At 47.8% G+C, this 19783-nt stretch overlaps 1 protein-coding gene across 2 annotated transcripts in view; it reads right to left on the bottom strand.

Annotated features, from left to right (window-relative positions):
- The window catches only part of IFT20 (intraflagellar transport 20), a 94400-nt gene extending 76867 nt beyond the window's left edge, over positions 1–17533 (bottom strand). The window contains exon 1 of one of the 2 annotated variants that reach the window (XM_068376355.1): positions 17460–17533. The gene's annotated coding sequence lies outside the window, so the exon portion shown is untranslated. Of the gene's footprint in view, positions 1–17247; positions 17374–17459 lie in introns of those variants that run through there. The other variant, XM_068376356.1, reaches the window with a different exon arrangement.
- Positions 17534–19783: the final 2250 nt, after the last annotated feature.

A 19783-nucleotide genomic window follows, 5' to 3' on the forward strand; every position in this document is an offset into this window, starting at 1 on the left:
CTAATCCTGGGTAACCTCTGCCCTCAACCACCTGCTACTTGTCTCTCAAGGAGCCTGAGGTACTTAAACCACTTGTTGTGCAGCCACCAGAGGGCCAAGGGAGAATGTCTCCATGTTCCTGTGGGTCACATCTTGCAGGTAATGGGCAGTGAAAATCGTCTGACGCTCCCACACGCCCGCTTGTAAGACCTGCGTCGCAGAGTAGTTCCTCTTGAAGGCCAGGGATGTGCTGATGCCACTCACATCATGAGCTCTGGGTTGTCTAGTTGGAGGGCTGGGATTCAATGCTTGCTTTATAACCTTGTGAATCCATGCAGAGATGGTGTTCTTGGTGATTCTCCTCTTGATCTTCAGTGGACTGACAAAGTGCTGACACTCGGAGGTGAGCTACTGCTGTCCTTTTGAAATAGTACAGTACCTCAAACGCCTCACTGGACAAATTAACAGTTGAACTGGAGCATCGGTTACATTACGGAGGCTCCCAATTTAGAAGGGCCCGAATTTAGGATCTGCTACTCCCAGTTTTTGAGTCTTGGAGATAATCTCATGGATGAAGCCGAGCATTACTTCCCCCCATCCCCTTGAATGGGAGAAGTCGTAGGAAAGACAATAGATTAACTACTCTCTTGGCCAAAGCCAATGCGAGTAGGAAAACTGTCTTCAGAGTACGGTGATGATCTACTGGCTGGCATAATGGTTCTTAAGGAGCACCCTTCAGAGACTGATGGTCGCGAACCATGTTCCATGGGGGTGGTCCAACTTCTAACTGAGGACAGGTAAGTTCAAATCGTATGAGGAGGGATAACTCCAATGTAGAGGAAATGTTTACTCCTTTCAACCTGAAGGCGAGGCTCAAGGCTGAGCGATAGCCTTTCACTGCCGAGACTGAGAGAAGTTTTTCCTCCTGAAGATATACAAGAAACTTCGCTATTGATGAAATAGTGATATCCATTTGGCTTGGTAGATGGCTGCTGAAGATCTCCATAGATATCCAAACATCTTTTTCGCAACAAGCCTCTGCGAGAGGAGATGCTGGATATTCTCCAAGCGTGAAGTCGTAGGGATGCTACAACTTTGTGGGAGATGTTCGCATGTGGCTGTCTGAGTAGATCGTGTCATGGAGGGAGTACTCTCAGGATCTCCGTCAGGAGCTAAAGAAGATCCGGGAACCATTCGGCATGATGCCAACGTGTAGCTATGAGGGTCATAGACAGGTTCTTGGATGATCTGGTCTTGTTGAGCACCCTTCTCATCAGACAGAACGGGGGAAAGACGAAAAACGTCGATGTTGTCCCACTGTTGTTGGAATGCATCTTGCCAGAAAACCTGGGGATCCGAGACTGGAGAACAGTAGAGAGGGAGTTTGTAGTTCAGGGACGTCACAAACAGATCTACAGTCGGGGAACCCCACAAAGTCAGGACTTCCTTCGCTACTAAGTGATTCAAAGACCACTCAGAGCCCACTATCTGAGTGGCTATGCTCAGATTATCTGCAAGCACATTCTGCTTGCCTAGAATGAAGTGAGCAGATAGGGGCACAAAGTTGTCTTCTGCCCATCTTAGCATTTCAATGAGTGACCCGCCAGGATATGATGGAACTGTTGTAGGACTAGAAAGGCTGCTCTCATCTCTGAGAGATTTATATGCTGGTACCTTTTGGACTCTGACCAGAGCCCAGAGGCCTTGTTGTGCAGCATGTGGGACCCCCATCCTTCTTTTGACACATCTGAAAAGAGCCTTGGCTGACTCCTCAGCGGAGATTCTCATCTGCCACTCACCTTCTCAGGTCCGTGCGCTGCTCGGGTCCCACAGGGATCAGCGTATCCGGGAAGACCTCGTGCTGAAACCACCTGCATTTTAGCTGTCAATGAAGAGATCAAATTCGGAGGTGGCCGTTGCAAACTAGACGGACCAGGGATATCCGGTGGCCTATGATACGTGAGCACCACTGAGATGGTACAGCATCTCGTTGGAGGAAGGGGCTTGCCACTATCCTCAGACTCTGGATTCTGTCATTTAATGGAAAGACTTTCTGCAGGGTGGTGTCAATGATCATACCTAGGTACTGTATAACAGTTTCTGAGAAGGAAGCATGGAAGACATCTTGAGATTTACCATGATCCCAGATCTTGGTAAAATATGACAAATTCATAGGTAATTTGTATTTTTCCTACCTTTACAAACCTTAGCTATTTAATATGGGTAATTACTTTAGGCGTAGCTGAAATGGTGAGCCATTAGAATTTTAACGAGGGTTTACTACCCCACCGCTAGTTAGCGGGGGGGGGGGGGGGGGTAGGGAGGGTAGCTTGCTAGCCCCTCCCCCCCCCTCACACACACCTGTGCTTGAGCTCACTTTGCTTAGAGGTAGGACTTCACGGGGGATAGGGCTGGCGGGCAAGTTTGATTAAATAGCTAAGGTTTGTATAGTTAGGAAAAATACAAATTACCTACGAATTTGTCATTTGTTCCGTAACTGAAATACAAACTACGCTATTTAATATGGGTGACTCACCCCTTAGGAAGGGTGGCAAGTCCAAGCCAGTACTGGCTTTTGGCTTTGCCTGGGGACTCAGTATCTGAGTGTGTCAGCACTCAACAATAAGGAGTCCCTGCACCCCGCTAGAACCTTGCTACGCAAGGGCTGCGGCCTACGTAAGCTGTGTGTGAAGGTATGAAGTGTGACTCGTCCTAGGAAGTTAACCTGTAGTCCTTTAGATGGAAACTTTAGGCTAGGATTCTCCCAATACCACCTCGTCAGGGTAAGGGGACGTGACAGTATTAGCTTAATACTGTACTAGGAACACAAGGAAACATGGTTTACCTGCAGAGGTTCGAGGTCAGTTGTGCCAATAACCCAGGATGCTGCTTTCCCCAAGAGAGGGGAGGATGAAGAAAAGAATAAGGGCCAGACAAACCTTTTCATTCATGCAGACTAAGACCGGGTAACAATGTCCTCAACCTTCTGCTACTTGTCTATTAAGGAGTGTGAGGTTTTAAACCAGCTGTTGTACAGCCACTACAGGGCCGATAGAGAACGTATCGAGCCCCCTGTGGGTCACGTCTTGTGAAGGTTGTCTGACGCTTCCACACCCCTGCTTGTAGAACCTGCATCACTAAAAAGTACTTCTTGAAGGCCAGGGACGTAACTACGCCCCTGACATCATGTGCTCTAGGGCGACGTGACAGAGGAGGGTCAGGATTCAGGGACAGATGGATCACCACTGCGAATCCATGCCGAGATAGTATTCTTGGTAACCCTCCTCTTTGTTCTCACAGTGCTCACAAACAATGCCTGCACTTGGGGACGAACTGCAGCCGTTCTTTTGAGATATAGCCTCAGACTCCTTACTGGGCACAGTAGGAGATGGTCTGGGTCATCTGTTACAGAACGAAGACTCGAAATCTGGAAAGAGTCAAACCGAGGGTCTTAGTGACAAACTCAGGGACGAATCTGAACGTTACCTCCCCCCATCATCCACTTGAATGGGCGATGTCATACGAGAGACCATGAAGTTCACTGACTCGCTTGACCGAGGCCAAAGCTAGTAGGAACACCGTCTTCCAAGTTAGTTGGCGATCTGAAGCCTGGCGTAATGGTTCGTAGGGAGGTCTCTTAAGAGACCTGAGAACTCGAACCATGTTCCATGGAGGAGGTCTCACTTCCGACTTAGGGCAGATAAGTTCATAACTTCGTATGAGTAGGGAAAGTTCCAGCGAGGAAGAAATGTCCACTCCTTTGAGCCTGAAGGCTAGACTTAAGGCTGAGCGATAGCCTTTCACTGCCAAGACTGAAAGGCGCATTTCTTCTCGCAAATACACGAAGAACTCCGCTATTGCTGGAATAGTGGCATCGAGTGGAGAGATACCCCTTCCACGACACCAACCACATAAAACTCGCCACTTTGCCTGGTAAACCCCTGCGGATGACCTTTGCAGGTGTCCAGACATCCTGTTCGCAACTTGTTGCGAAGATCCTCTCTCAGCGAGGAGATACTGGATAGTCTCCAGGTGTGAAGTCGTAGCGAAGCTACGGCTTTGTGAAAGATGTTGGCGTGTGGTTGTTTGAGTAGCTCGTGTCGTGGAGGGAGTTCTCTCGGAAGTTTTGTTAGGAGTTGCAGAAGTTCTGGAAACCATTCCGCGTGATGCCATAGCGGAGCTATAAGGGTTGAGAGATTGACCGATATTCTGGACTTGTTGAGCCACCTCCTCATCAGACAGAACGGGGGAAAGGCGTACACGACGATGTTGTCCCACCGTTGTTGGAAGACATCTTGCCAGAGTGCCTTGGGATCCAGGACTGGGGAGCAATACAGCGGGAGCTTGAAGTTCAGCGCTGTAGCGACCAGATCCACAGTCGGGGAACCCCACAAAGTCAGGACTTTGTTGGCTACTAGATGATCCAAAGACCACTCGATACTCACTATCTGAGACGCTCTGCTCAGACTGTCGGCGAGCACATTCCTCTTGCCTGGAATGAAGCGAGCCGATAGTGGAATCAAGTGGACTTCAGTCCATCTCAGTATCTCTACTGCGAGATGGGATAGCTGCTTTGAAAAGGTACCTCCTTGCTTGTTGATGTAAGCCACTACTGTGGTGTTGTCGCTCATCACCACCACAGAGTGACCCGCCAGGTATTGTTGGACCTGTTGAAGGGCCAGGAATACGGCCTTCATTTCTAACAGATTTATATGGAGGCACTTTTCTGATTCTGACCACAGGCCTGAGGTCCTGTGATGCAGAACGTGGGCCCCCCACCCTTTCTTTTAGGCATCAGAAAACAACATCAAATCCGGGGGGAGGACGAGAAGATCCACTCCCCTTCGTAGGTTCTCGTCTGTCACCCACCACCGAAGGTCCGTCTGTCCGCAGGACCCATAGGGATCATGAGGTCTGGGGAATCGTGACCTTGATTCCTACTTGACTTGAGTCGCCATTGGAGAGATCTCATTCTGAGGCAACCGTTGGGAACTAGACGGGCCAAGGATGAGAGGTGACCGAGGAGACGTAACCACGATTGGGCTGGATGCTCTTCTCGTCTGAGGAAAGGACTCGCGACCCTCCTCAGCTTTGCTATCCAGTTGTCTGATGAGAAGGCTTTGTGGAGATTGGTGTCCATGATCATGCCTAGATATACCAGTCTTTGAGTAGGAAGCAGAGAAGACTTCTCGAGATTTACCATGATCCCCAGATCTTGGCAAAGTCCCAGAAGTTTGTCTCGGTGTCGAAGAAGGGCTGACTCCGAGTCTGCTAGGATCAGCCAGTCGTCCAGATAACGGAGGAGACGGATGCTGATCCTGTGTGCCCACGACGATATTATGGTGAACACTCTGGTGAAAACCTGTGGTGCTGTGGAGAGACCGAAACACAGCACCTTGAACTGGTAGATCTTATTGTCTAGGCTGAATCTTAGTACTTCCTTGAAGACGGATGGACTGGGATCTGGAAGTACGCGTCCTTCAGGTCCAGTGTACACATGAAGTCTTGCGGTCTCACTGCAAGTCTGACCGTGTCTGCCGTCTCCATGCTGCACGGGGTCTGCTTGACAAACCTGTTCAGAGCTGAGAGGTCGATGACTGGTCTCCAGCCTCCAGACGCCTTCTTTACAAGAAAGTCGACTGAAGAAGCCTGGGGATCCGTCGACGACCTCTTGGAGAGCGCCCTTCTTCAACATGGTCTCGACTTCCTCCCGAAAGGCTTGCCCCCTTGCCGATCCCATGGCAAGAGAGCTCAACGACACTGGATTCGCTGTCAGGGGAGGTAGAGATGTTGTGGACGGGACGCGATATCCTTGACTGATTACAGAAATCGTCCAGGAATCGGCCCCGAGTTGCTGCCACCTGTTTGCGCAACTTTGTAGGCATCCCCCCCCTGGTGGACATGCAGGGGGACAGCCAATCCTAGCGTTTGCGGCCTCGGCCACTCCCCCTAGGATTCTTTCCTACCCTGGAAGACTTTTTGCCTTTCTTGTCCTTGACAGGAAAGGGCTTAGACACCGTTGTCTTCGTTGTAGCTGCCGGTTTCGTGGTCTTGGTAGGACGTGATTGCTGTGTTGCTGGAGGTTTATAGGGCTTTGATGTTAAAGCTCTATGTAGGAGAGAGTCCTGGTTGGACTTCCTTCACCTCTCAGCCGCCTGCTCCACGTCTTTAGGCTCGAACAAATTCTTCCCCAAGATGGAAGAATGTCTGAGCCTGCTGATCTCGGTACTGGGGACCTTTTGGTGGAATCTCTCAGAAACCGCATCTCGACGTTTCAAGATGGTATTAGCCCACAAACTCGATTGTACGAGTGCCTAAGAGTAAAAAGGTCTCCATGGCCTTCCTGGTATTCTCTCTGGACAAGTCCTCAGATCGTAACAGGATGTCCAGAGACCCTAGCCAGATGTCCAGCCACGAAGTTGCCTGCATGGCACACTTCGCCACCTTCTCCTGGCTAAGGATCTCCGTTGCTGAGAACGAGACTTGCCAGTTGGAGAGTCTCTCTAGAGGGACTCCCCTGGTAAGCTCTTCCAAAGAGTGGTGTAGGGGAAGAGCTAAATAAGTCTCCTCCATGATGTCAAAGTACCTCCTGTGATGGACACGAGGAGGCGGGAGGAGTTTGTTACCAGCGCTGGAGCGGCTGGAGGAGGCAAGCTCGGAGAGCTGGCCTTCGACCTTGTCTCTGGCACTCTTAACCCCTTGAGACCAGGGCAAAGCCGCGCTGGCCTTTGAGGGTTTTTGAGTACCAAAGACTCGGTCCAAGACCGTGTTCTTGCTCTCACGAGGGGGTAATCTCTGGATCCACGAAAACCATTGAGATTCCTCATAAGGGTCAGAACCTGCCAGAACACATGCTCTGATTCCTGTAGCTCTCCTCCTGAAGGGCTAGCAGCAAAGTCTCCTGTCCCCAAAGGCTCTTCTTGGGGGGACTCGTGGACCTTCTCTGAGGGCTTGGCTGGCTCCGGTCTAATCCTTGAGGATGACTTAGGTAAAGTCTTAGAATCCTTCGACTCCCTCCTGGAAGGGATGCAGGACTCCAACAGTGATGGTGGGAGGCTCTTCTCCACCCCTACCCGAGAAGACTTCCCGGCGCGAGGTGAGGTTTCCTTCATTGGTGCGATGGGGGAACGACTCACCTCACGTGACTCCCCTGAGGACGGGAAATCTTCGTCCGAAGGGGAGGGAGTGAAAGTCTGGGGGGGTGAGGAGGCCTTCCTCAAAGACTTCCGAGGAGTCAGCTTCGCCCTTGGAGAAGTTACCACGTCAAATACTCCTCTCTTCCTCTTCACGGGAGTAGAAGCTGCCACTGATTTGTGGCCCAGCTCAGAGAGAACAGGCTTAAAAGCCTGCATGACCGCTCTGACCAGGGACCTGAACCAAGGCTGCTGACTGACAGCTGTGCTGTCAGAAACTCCGTCTGGAGGTAAGGGGATCGTTCGATCGCCATGACGAGTTACCAAAGGAGGGTTTGCCTGAAAAGAAGAAGAAGGAGAAAAGTCCCCGAACCTATCCGGAATCCTCCCTCCCTCCGGCGAGCGTGCTGTTCTGCGCTTGCGGGGGGGGGGGGGGGGGGGGGGGGAACGTGGCAATGATGACCTGGCCACGCGTTGTCCTGTAGCCTCGCGCGATGGGATTTGCCCTGGGTTGCCCGGGCGGACTGGAGATGGCAGAGGGCGCGCAGAAGGCTGGATGAGCGCTCGCAGGATCTGGCCGAAGAGCTCATGAAGGCGATAACGTTGGGGGCGCACGAGCAGGAGATATGACAAACTTATAACAGAGTTTGTATTTTTCCTAACATACAAACTCGAATTCTTTACTATAGGAGATATTCTAGCGCAAGCTGGAAAATACGGCAGTAAAACCTTAACAAGGTCGTTAACGACCGGACAGGTAATTACCCACCTGACAGTGGTGGGGGACCGCCGGTCGGTAGCTGCTGTTTACCGTCAATCGGATTCTAGTTAGGACTATCCTAGGGGGGCGGTGATGGAGGGAAGATTTGTGTAAAGAATTCGGGTTTATATGTTAGGAAAAATACAAACTCTGTTATAAGTTTGTCATTTGTTCCTACACTAAATACAAATCCTCATTCTTTACTATAGGAGACTTAGTCTTGAGGTCAGGGTGGCCAAGGAGTTCCCTATCTTTAGGGAAGATAGTCCTCAGACTAGATTCTTTTGAAGCAAAAATCTTCCGTTATCTTCTTTCTTTGTAGATCCCCAGAATCTCAGTACGACTGAAGGTTTGCAACTTCATGGAGACAAATGTTTCAGGATGAAGTGGGTCAGGACCATTCGACTCGGACCCCTTCAAACTTAGGATTCCCCCGACCTTGCCAAGGGGAAACCTTGTGAACACGAGTATAACTTATACTCTGTGAGAGGAATCAGATGAGTATCATACCTTATTTCCATTGGTGAGTCCAGCTGAAACTGGATACAGGCTAGGATCCCCAGATGTGGGAGAGAAGGAGACGAAGAAGATCGATGGATGTCCTCTTAAAACCTAGTGTAACCCAGAATCCTCAACCAATGGTTACTGTCCCCTGAAAGGGCGTAAGGTAGTAACAGCATCTGTTGACCTGTCACAATAGGCCCAATAAAAAGGGTGTCTAGAGACCTATGTGTCACGTCGCTCAAATAGTGAGCAGTGAATGTAGATTGGCGTTTCCAGACCCCAACACTTAGAACTTGGGAGACTGAGAAAATTCTCTTAAACGCCAGTGAGGCAGCCACTCCCCTAACTTGATGTGCTCTGGGTTGTGCTCCGTGAAAATACCTCGCAATAACTTCTTAAGTCAGAAAGAGATGGTGTTGCGAGAGATTCTCTTCTTTACCCAGTTGGTACAAGGAAGAGATGACCGAGATGTGGTCTGAAAAGTCTAGTGCGCCTCAGATATTTCTTTGACGCCCTGACTGGGCATAGTAACGACTGGACTGCATCCTGTGTTACCTATTGAGAGTGGAAATTCTCGAAATCTCCCATCGGTAGATGAAGGATTATGAATCTAGCCACCAAGCCTGGTACGAAGTTGTGAGACACTCGCCCCCCTCCCCCCCCATCTCTTAGAATGGGTGACGTAAGACAGACCATGAAGCTCACTGACCCTTTTAGCAGAGGACAGAGGTACGACGAAGACAGTCTTAATGTTCAGAGAGTAGTCAGAGGCTCTTAAGGGCACATAGGGCAGACCCTTCAGCGAACGTAAGACACGTCTCAAGGAGATGGTCTAATCTCAAGTGGGGGGGCAAGATCACTCCAACACCGAAACAACCAAGGTGATGTCTACTGAGGTGCAGAGAGGTCAACCCTTTCTCCGTCTACAAATGAGGCTCAAGGCTGCTCGATAGCCCTAAATCGCCGAGACTGAGAGACGCTTTCCTCACTGAGGTACAAAAGGAAGTCTGGGAACTAATGATCCTTCCTTTTGAGGATCCAATTGCTTCACATTGTCGCTGTTGTAGCGATTAAGAAGTCCATTGTCTTAGCCCAAGCAGTTAGGACTTCTTGTAGGGTCTGCCTAGAGTTTTGGTTTGACAAGTCCTCGTGGCTCGCAAGGTAGCCGACTGTATCAGACCATGTGTCAAGTAAGAAGGGACATTGAAGTCGCTTTCCTTACCGAGGCTTCTGTGACTGAGAAGAGCCTGGAAGAGTTGAGTGTCTCTTCGAGGATAGTCTGGTGTGAGCCTCGCCGTGAGGGGATCTAAGATCAGAGGAGAAGGTTGACGTTTCTGAGCTCGGAGAACAGACCAGGTTTAAAGATCGCTCAAGAAAGGCAGAGGCGAGGGACAGTGACATTGCACTAGCCGTTAGGACAATGTCCTAGAGACTGACCATATATAGTCAACGACCAAGCCTCCTCTCCATCCCAGCTAGGACCAGGGGAGGCCAGGCAGTGGCTGCTGAAGACTCAGCAGATAGATCTATAGGCTCCCTCCAACCTTAGCTTACAAGGATGGTAAGGTTGTAGGCACTGAACGCTCTAACGAGTCTGGGCGGGACTCGAACCCCAGACTGTCAATACATAGCCTGTCTAAGGCTTGAGAGTCAAAGGGTCAAGGAGACAGATGCAAATCGCCGAGGCATGCGATATAACACAAAGTTCTTAGAGTCCTTAAATAGGAGGATTTTAAGTCCCTCGACTGCAGCACTCACGAGGAATCCTCAGGCTACGATAATTCCTTGCGTGTTATTACAGGAAAAAGTGGAGACGCGAGTAGCAGACAAACCTTATATCTTACCCCTCGTATCTTTCTTATTGAAAGGGGTAGAATGGTAGAAGTCGGGGTGTCTGGAGGTAATGGCGAAGACCGCTGACGAGAGTCGGAAGGCTCTGTCATAAGAGTAAACTCTTAATGACGATGATCGCGTGCATAGCGCTAATTGTGCGCGTGCACGGACACACTGTGCTAATTGTTACGAGAGCCCGACTACTCCGCATAACTGAAACTCGAAGCTTCCAAGTCGTGTGAACTCGAAAGTCCAACGGGACAGAGGCCTGAAGGACTCTTAAGGTCATGAGAACCCGTAGGATAAACATGATGAAAGTTTAAAGGCTCCCGATCACGCCCGGCGAAAGAGTGATTGTTACGAGACCCCGAGGGGTCAACGTGAGGGGAACCAGTAGGATCAAAAAGACGTCTCCTACCAGCACGAGGGGGAGAACGTCAGGGATGAAAATAACTCCTCCGCAGGGTAGATTTGTTCTCCCAAGGGAGAATGCCGCTTAAAACAAGGCTCTCACTCCGCCCCTGGAGGAGAACCAAAAAGCGTAAGAGGGAGGAGCGTAGATCAGTAAACTCCTACAAGTTTCTTCTCGTGATTGGTAGAAAGGTTCTCCCTAAGGAGATCGCCTAAAACAAGCTTTCTCCCTGCCCTATGGGGAAAAGCGCAGGCGTATTAACTTTTCTCTCTCAACGAGGGAAAAGTCTTCGCGAAGGAAGGATTGCCAAAGGCAAGATTTCTCCCCTCTCTATGGGGAAAAGCGTAGGTTTAATAATTTCTCTCTCGCGAACGAGTGAGAAGTCCTCCCGAAGGAGGACATCGTCTAAGACAAACTTTCTCCCAGATCTATGGGAAAAAAGCATAGGCGTAATAATCTCTCTCTCGCGGACGAGGGAGAAGTTCTCCCGAAGGAGGACGTCGCTTAAGACAAGTTTTCTCCTAGTTCTAGGGAAAAAACGTAGGCGAAAAAATCTCCCTCTCGTGAACGAGAAAGTAGTCTTCCCGAACAGGGACTTGGCCTAAGACAAGCTTTCTCCCTATTCATGGGGAAAAAAGCATGGGCTTAATAATCTCTCTCGCGAATGAGAGAGAAGTTCTCCCGAAGGAGAACATTGTCTAAGACAAGCTTTCCCCCCAGTTCTAAGGGAAAAAAGGGAAGGCGTAACAATCTCTGTATCGCGAACGAGAGAGAAGATCTTCTGAAGGAGGGCATCGCCTAAGGCAAGTTTTCTCCCAGTTTTACGGAAAAAACGTAGGCGTAAAAATCTCCTCTCGTGAACGAGAGAAAAGTCCTCCCGATGAAGGACATCGCCTGAGCCAAGCATACTCCCAGGGAGAAGTTCCCCCCGAAGGAGGCATAAGCCGTAGACTTGCTTTTCCCCAGCTCCAGGGGAGAAAGCACAGTCTTCGGGGACGAGATAGCAGAGGTAAAACTCATTGAGCTGTTCGCAACTCCTTACGAAGGAGGGAAGGTTGCTGACTGTCTGAAGTGGGGAAGCTTTCCCTCGGAAGGGGGATGGATCTTTCACGCAGTCCAATTCCTAGAAAGGTTATCACTCCCTCGTAAGGGAAGGATCTCTAATCCCTGGAGGTGAACCTCCTGTCAGCAATCTAAGTTTCCCAATAAGTTGATCAAGTTGCAGGTTGACAATGAGCTGCCGCATGAAGCGCAGGATAACGAACAGAGCGACCGAAGCCCTCGGCATCGCGTTCTATGTCGCTGCTATCTGGGTGTTTTCTTTTAGTCTCTTAAGCACGTTTCCCTTTTCCCTTCTGCTCTCAACCGAAGAGAAGAAGGGGCGAACCCCTGCATCTTCTTTCGAGGTTTCCGAGAGACTCGAAATCCTTAACTCATTGGGGAGCAAAGGAATTAGGGAGGTTGTCCTGTCTGAAACACGGGAGCGAGGGATTGACCCCGCGAGTCTATGATCGGAGATTTGCGTGTGTAGCGCTAATTGTGTGCGAACACCTGCGTGATTGGGGTCTGAAGACTCTGCCATAAGAGTAAAACTTCTGATTGTTATGGGCGTAGTGTTGGATGGGCATACGCGAACACTCAGCGTGACAAGAGTCCGAAGACTCTGACCTAAGAGTAACACTCTTGATGACTTGTGTCACAAGAACCCGAAGGTTCAGCGTGATCGTGCGTGCCCCTAGAGGTTGTGTTGCGAGAACCCGAAGGTTCAGCGTGAACGTGCGTGCCCCTAGAGTTTGTGTTTCGAGAACCCGAAGGGCTAGAGCAACGGGAAAACGGAAGTCTAAATACACGAATACCCGAGGTTTCAGCAACTAGCTGTGAGAAAACGAAGGGATAGCTCACCGGGAAACCAAGGTTTCCTTGTCACAGGACCCCAAAGGGTCAGAGATCGAGAATTCAAAGGCGAGAGCGATCTCTCTAAGATAAAGAGAAAAACAAGGAGAAGCGCTCTATCTGACTTTTTCTAAACCGGACGGAGACCCTCAAACTAATATGCGAAGAAGAGGGTTCGAAGTTAGGACGTGCTTTGCCCTTGGCCACGCTCCTGGTTTCTTAGATGATCCCTCACACGACGACGACAGCGAGGCAGAACAATGACGAGAGGGATCATTCTTCTCAGGTTTGTGGCACGAGTGTATATAATCTCGTGGCAGGAATTCTCGGGGAGAGACAGAAGGCGAGAAAGAGCGAGAATGATAACGTCTCTTCCTATTTCGCCTGTCTCTTCGGTGAGAATATCTAGATGAAGGCGTAAACGGGTGTGCGGGAGAGTTATCTCGCACGTCTGTGCGAGCCGTAGGAGAAAATTCCCCATAGGTGAATCATATGGGCGGGCGGGCGTGCGCGCATATCCTTGCGGATGCGGGAGAAGGCTGGCGCGTTGATAAGCGCTGGCGTGTTGCAAAGCGCTAGCGCAATGTTAAGCACTGCCGCTGCGGGAGAAGGCAGCATGGCTGCATTGTTAGAAGACCTTCTAACAATAGAAAGTTGACGCGCAGGTTTTACCTGTCGTGTAGGATGGTGTTGGGCGCATTTGCGCACGTGCAGGAGAATGTTGGCGCGCAGGAGTGCATAGGAGAGCACTGGCGCGCAGGAGAATGCCATTGCGCAGAAGATTGGTGGCGCGCAGGAGTTTGTGCGCAGGCGAGCGCATGGTGCCTGATGGAGTTATGCTCTTGTTGGAGCGTATGCGCATGTTGGCGCATACGCTCTTGATGCCCTACGTTAGGGTAAGAAGGAAGCGCTCTTAAGTTTGTGACGAGAGCGCTTAGTCTAGCGGCGAGACATCTCGTGAAGAGACAGAAGGCGAGGAAGAGCAAGAACGATTATGTCTCCTCCTATGTCGCCTGTGACTCCAGAGAGAACGATTGGGCAAAGGAGTGCGAACACTCCTTTTACTCTTCTCTATCTCTCCCTCCTAGCCTCCATAGAGGGGAGGACAATGAAGTGGAGGAGAAGGAGCAGAAAGTACTGTGAAGACCCCTTCTACATACCTGACAGGGGAACCCATCCTCCGAAGGGTAGCAGAACACCCATGACCTCCGTAACGGGGCATAGGGAAGAGGATCCACATCCAGCGGTGACATAAAGGCGTCATGAACACTTCCTCAAAATAGAGGACATCATCTACAAAGAAAAAGGATTAATCAAAACTCAAAAAAAAAAAAAAAGAAAGGCTAGTCTGCCAGCAAATAAAGCAGGAGCAGTGGTGTTACTACTGCGATGGCTAGAATTCGATTGAAGGTAAACAGCAGCTACCGACCGGCGGTCCCCCACCACTGTCAGGTAGGTAATTACCAGTCCGGTCGTTAACGATCTTGTTAAAGTTTTTCTGCCGTATTTTCCAGCTCGCGCTAGAATATCTCGTATAGTAAAGAATGAGGGTTTGTATTTAGTGTAGGAACAAATATCCCTTGCGCGCGGGCGCGCATGAGAGTGCACATCTGGTTGTGGAGGTGGGCGCGCAGGGCGCGCGTGTGCAATCTCGTGGGCGAGCGTCGGAGACTGCGCGCGATGGCGCGCAGGTGAAGGATGGCAAGCAGGCGTGGTCCGATGGCGCGTTGGTGAGCGCTGGCAAGCAGGGCAAGAGGTTACCTTCCCCCTTGCGCCCAAATCAGAAGATCGTGGGCGCGCAGGAGATCGTTGGCGCGCAGGCGAGCGCTGGCGCGTATGCGAGCACTGGCGCGTATGCGAGCACTGGCGCGTATGCGAGCGCTGGCGCGCTGGCAAACAAGAAATCGCTGGCGCGCAGGTGAGCGCTGCCGTGCTATAAGAGGAACTTCTGCAGGCGAGCGCTTGTGCGCAGGGGAGACCTGGCGCATAAGGGACTTAGGCACAATTTTGTGTGAAAGCCCTTTGTGCCCCGAAGGGACCATTGCCCGTTTTACAATGGGATGAGTTGGCACCCACAGCGCGTCAGCAGCCAGGAACAGCGACAGCAGGTCAGCAGGTCTGGCGGGTGGAAGGTCGGCGTGTCCTTTGTAAGGACGACCTTCCACCGAAGAAGATCACGAACGATCTGCGGAGAGGTCCAGGGATGTAGCTGGTAGAGTCGGAGAATGACGGCGAGGTTCCTCTGCTGCGGACTGCGGAGATGATGAACCTAAGAGGCGCCTCCTAACACCCTTGTGAGGTGAAGGAAGGCCTCTACGGCGAAGAGGAAGGCGGGCTTTACGCCTTATACGCCCTCTGGGGGCCATGGGATCAGCAGGCTGACCATCAGCAGTCCTCCGAAGAGGAGTCTCTGTGAGTGAACTCACCCGAGGGGGAGAATCACCAGCAGGAGAAACCGTTGGACTTAATTCCTCCCTCGAAGGATGTTCGGAGGGGGGAACTAAGCCTTCAGCTACATCAGCAACATCAGGAGCAGAGGTTTGGAAGCCTCTGCCACAACGTCAACGTCAACCTCTGCTAAATTCGGCGATTGTTTGACAGCTGCCCCCAACCTGATCATGTCAAACAAGGCTTCCTTGGAGGGCGAACCATCAAGCCCCAAGGAAGCCCAAAGCTGCAACAAATCATTATTAGACACATTTACATTAAAATCCTCCCCCAGGGGAGGAGGAGGAGCTGCCTCGCTATGGGAGGCAACTCCCTCTCCCAAACCCCGAGATCGGTCAACAGAACTACGGCCTACGCTACCACTCGATAGTTTCTCGGAAGAAACCAATCGAGTGGGAGCTTCGGAGGAGGTTTGGGACACGGAAGAAGAGCCCTTGAGATTTTCTCCTTTCAAAGAAACCTTCGAAGGAGAAATATCCCGTCTGGACTTCTTATTCCGGCGCCGAGAAAACCTCTCCCACTGGGAGGTAGACCACTCCCTGCACTCACCACACACATTATTCTTATCACACCGCTGGCCCCTACAGGAAGGACACAAGGTGTGGGGGTCCGTTTTGACCGCCGACATATACGTGCCACAAGGACGGTCAGGTAATCCAGGACTCTTACACATCGCAGAGGCCAACTTCACACACACTCTGTCAAAGGAAAAGCAATCAAAAGTTTAGCAATGGCTGTCAAAGAAGGCGAGGGTGACAGCGGACACGTCCGACTACTACCCAAGCCGAGAGCAAAGTGAGCTCAAGCACAGGTGTGTGTGTGTGTGGGGGGGGGGGGCTACCCTCCATACCCCCCGCTAACTAGCGGTGGGGTAGTAAACCCTCGTTAAAATTCTAATAGCTCGTCATTTCAGCTACGCCGAAAGTAATTACCCATATTAAATAGCGTGGTTTGTATTTCAGTTGCGGAACAAACGAAGAATCTGTCTCGGTGCTGAAGAAGGGCTGCCACCAAGTCTGCTAGAATCAGCCAGCCGTTCAGGTATCTTAGGAGACGGATGCTGATCCAGTGGGCCCAAGTTGACACTAGAGTGAATACTCTCATGAAAACCTGAGGTACTGTTGAGAGACCAAATCACAGCACTTTGAAGTGGTATTGCTTTTTATCATGGATGATCCTTAAATACTTCCTTGATCACAGATGGACTGGGATCTGGAAGTATGCATCCTTGAGATCTAGTTTGCACCTAAAGTCCTGCAGTCTTACGGCTTGTCTGATCGTATCTGCTGTTTCCATGCAACGGAGTTTGTTGAACAAACTTCTTCACAGCCGAGAGATCGATGACGGGTCTCCAGCCTTAAGACGCCTTTTTCACAGGAAAGAGTTATTGTTATTGTTATTACTTGCTAAGCTATAACCCTAGTTGGAAAAGACCGGGAAAATAGCTCAGTGAGAGAAGGAAACAAGGAAAAATAAAATATTTCAAGAACAGCTACAACACCAAAATAAATATTTCCTACATAAACTATAATAAACTTTAACAATACAAGAGGAAGAGAAATTAGATAGAATAGTGTGCCCGAGTGTACCCTCAAGCAAGAGAACTCTAACCCAAGGTCCAAAAAGGCGCTTCCTCTCAGCAGTGGGAGGAGCACGCCCAGGGTGATGATGGGTCAAGAACTCCACCCGACAAACCCCCGGAGGTTAATGTTTTACAGAAACCACCCAAGGGGGAGACTGTCCAAGCTCGGAAGCTTCCTCTCCCAGAGAAGAGGTTTGTTCTCCTGGTGGAGAACAATGCTTAGGACAACGCCCGTTCCCCGCCTTTGGGGGAGAAGCGTAAGCATACTCAGACCGCTGCCCACAAGTGGTCTTCTCTCGAGGACGAGAGAGATGTTCCCCTGGAGGGGGAACTTGCTTTGGACTCTGCTCCTACACCACCCTGGTGGATTCGTATTGTCCTCAGTGTTGGTCAATGGGGACCAAAAGTCCGACCGACGAGCTGCAGCGTCGTATTTTCTACAAACCGTTTATTTGACTGTTCGGAGCCTTTGTAATTTGTTGGGACAGAGTGTAAAACCACATTTTACAGACACAAGAACATCACCTAACCGAATGTTTCCTACCTAACCTAAGGTTCTCCACCTAGCCTAACCTAGGAGCCGTATCCTTAAACTGCTGTACTCTTATCTTACCCTGTCCCAACGAACTACATTCACCACGACTGTTCTATAATTTTGCCTATTTGGCTATAAATTAAGATATCTGCTTATTACCCTTCTTACTATTAAATGATTCTCGGTCAACGGAGAATGCAGTCTAACTAGACCATAATTTGCAAATATCTCTTCTGGCATTTGAAATATCTCCAGTACACGAAACTATATTCACTCTGGTTGTTTTAAAGTCTACATATTCAGGACACCAAAATAACTTTTGATAAGTCTTACAGTGATTCAAACAATAATAAACGCGAACTTGTTACTTTTGTATTTACCTGTCAAATTCTTTGAATGGAATGCGGGGTTTGTTTACATTGTTCACGGAAGAGAGACTGTCTCTGTAACGGCCCTTCAGGTATTAGTGAGCTGTTGTATCAGTTTTTGACATTTCATTATTATTATTATTATTATTATTATTATTATTATTATTATTATTATTATTATTATTATTATTATTATTATTATTACTTGCTAAGCTACAACCCTAGTTGGAAAAGCAGGATGCTATAATCCCAGGGGGTCCAACAGGGAAAATAGCCCAGTGAGGAAAAGAAACAAGGAAAAATAACATATTTTAAGAAATGTAACAACATTAAAATAAATATCTCCTATTTAGACGATAAAAACTTTAACAAAACAAGAGGTAAAGAAATAAGATAGAACAGCGTGCCCGAGTGTACCCTCAAGCAAGAGAACTCTAACCCAATACAGTGGAAAACCATGGTACAAAGGCTATGGCACTACCTAAGACTAGAGGACAATGGTTTTCTTTTGGAGTGTCCTTCTCCTAGAAGAGCTGCTAACAAAAGCTAGAGAGTCTCTTCTACCCTTACCAAGAGGAAAGTGGCCACTGCACCATTACAGTGCAGTAACCCCTTGGGTGAAGAAGAATTTCTGTCTTTCATAATTTTCTCAAAATTAAGTATAGGATTTACTTTCCATATTGTTATCTTCACTAAACAAACTATCCCAATAGTTAATTTTTGTCCTCTTCATATGGTTATTGAAATTCCATTGATTCACTTCTTTATTTTCCGTATTTAGGCAAACTAGAAACAAACTGTACTTGATCTTCTAAATGTTCCCAAAATCTATAACTTTTACTCACTTCGTGTCTATTCACAAGATCCAATCTTGCTATGAAAAATACCAATGGTACAAAAACATGCATTATATGTGCTTTCAGTGTTCTATTCTATTTGTTGTATATTTCTAAGCTCGCCTTATCTTCCAAGTAAGTTTCCATTCATCAACATTTCATTGTCGAATTTGAATGTGTATTAGCTTTAATTTACCTAATATTCATGGACAACTCTTGCCAATAATTCGTTGGTGGTTTCCTTATTTTTCCTTCATTTTTGTACACCCGAGAATATATTTTTCAATATTTTTTTCCCTTCATTTCAGAGCACTTTTTATATATTGCAGCCCCCCACATCACTCTTGTTTTATTATTATTATTATTATTATTATTATTATTATTATTATTATTATTATTATTATTATTATTATTGTTATTATTGTTATTATTATTATTATTATTATTATTATTATTATTATTATTATTATTATTATTATTATTATTATTACTTGCTAAGCTATAACCCTAGTTGGAGAAGCAGGATGCTATAGGCCCAAGGGCTTTAACAGGGAAAACAGTCCAGTGAGGAAAGGAAAGAAGGAAATAAACTACGAGAGAAATAATGATTAATATAAATTATATCAAGAACATTAACAACATTAAAACATATATTCCATTTATAGACTATAAAAACTTAAGTGAAGAAAAAGGAAGATAAATAAGATAGAAAAGTGTGCCCGAGTATACCTTCTGATATGACAGTCGATTTGGCAATTGGGATAATTAAAATATTGGCCTCCATCTAGGCTTTATTGATCTGAATTCCTTAACCAGGTGAAACCTGTAATAACAAATAAGATATAAATATTATTGTATAATAATAATAATAATAATAATAATAATAATAATAATAATAATAATAATAATAATAATAATAATAATAATAATAATAATAATAATAATAATAACAATAATAATAATAAAAATAATAATAATAATCTGTCATAAGATTAAGCCTAAATCATTAATAGTTGATATACATATATAATAGTAGTATGTATAACAGTATGGGAGTTTAATAGTTTACAGTGTAATTCATAATAGCTAATACCTGTTGAATAACAGTAATTAGTAGTATCTAAATACAAACAAAAACACTGTTGCCAACTGACACAGTAATAACATGGTTACTTGTATGTAATTTAGTAGCTACTCTTATGACATTCTTCACTTTCTAAAATATAATATTTATTCCATATTAAATAATTAAGTTATTGTATGATATTAATCTAACATATAAAACTTAAATCACAGTACGCATAGAACACACATTACAAATTAAGCCTATCAACTGGTCGGGTAATACGACCTGATCTCCTTAAGGTAGGAACAGGCGGTTCATCATTATGGGATTTTTTTGGCTGTCCTCCCGGATCAGGAAATGACTATTCAACAGGTAGGGGAGACTCAGCTGGAGATAGATGCTTGATTGAGACAGTAGTCTGCCTTCTATTTGGG

This window comes from Palaemon carinicauda, chromosome 7, assembly GCF_036898095.1.
Source record: "Palaemon carinicauda isolate YSFRI2023 chromosome 7, ASM3689809v2, whole genome shotgun sequence".
Lineage (NCBI taxonomy): Eukaryota > Metazoa > Arthropoda > Malacostraca > Decapoda > Palaemonidae > Palaemon > Palaemon carinicauda.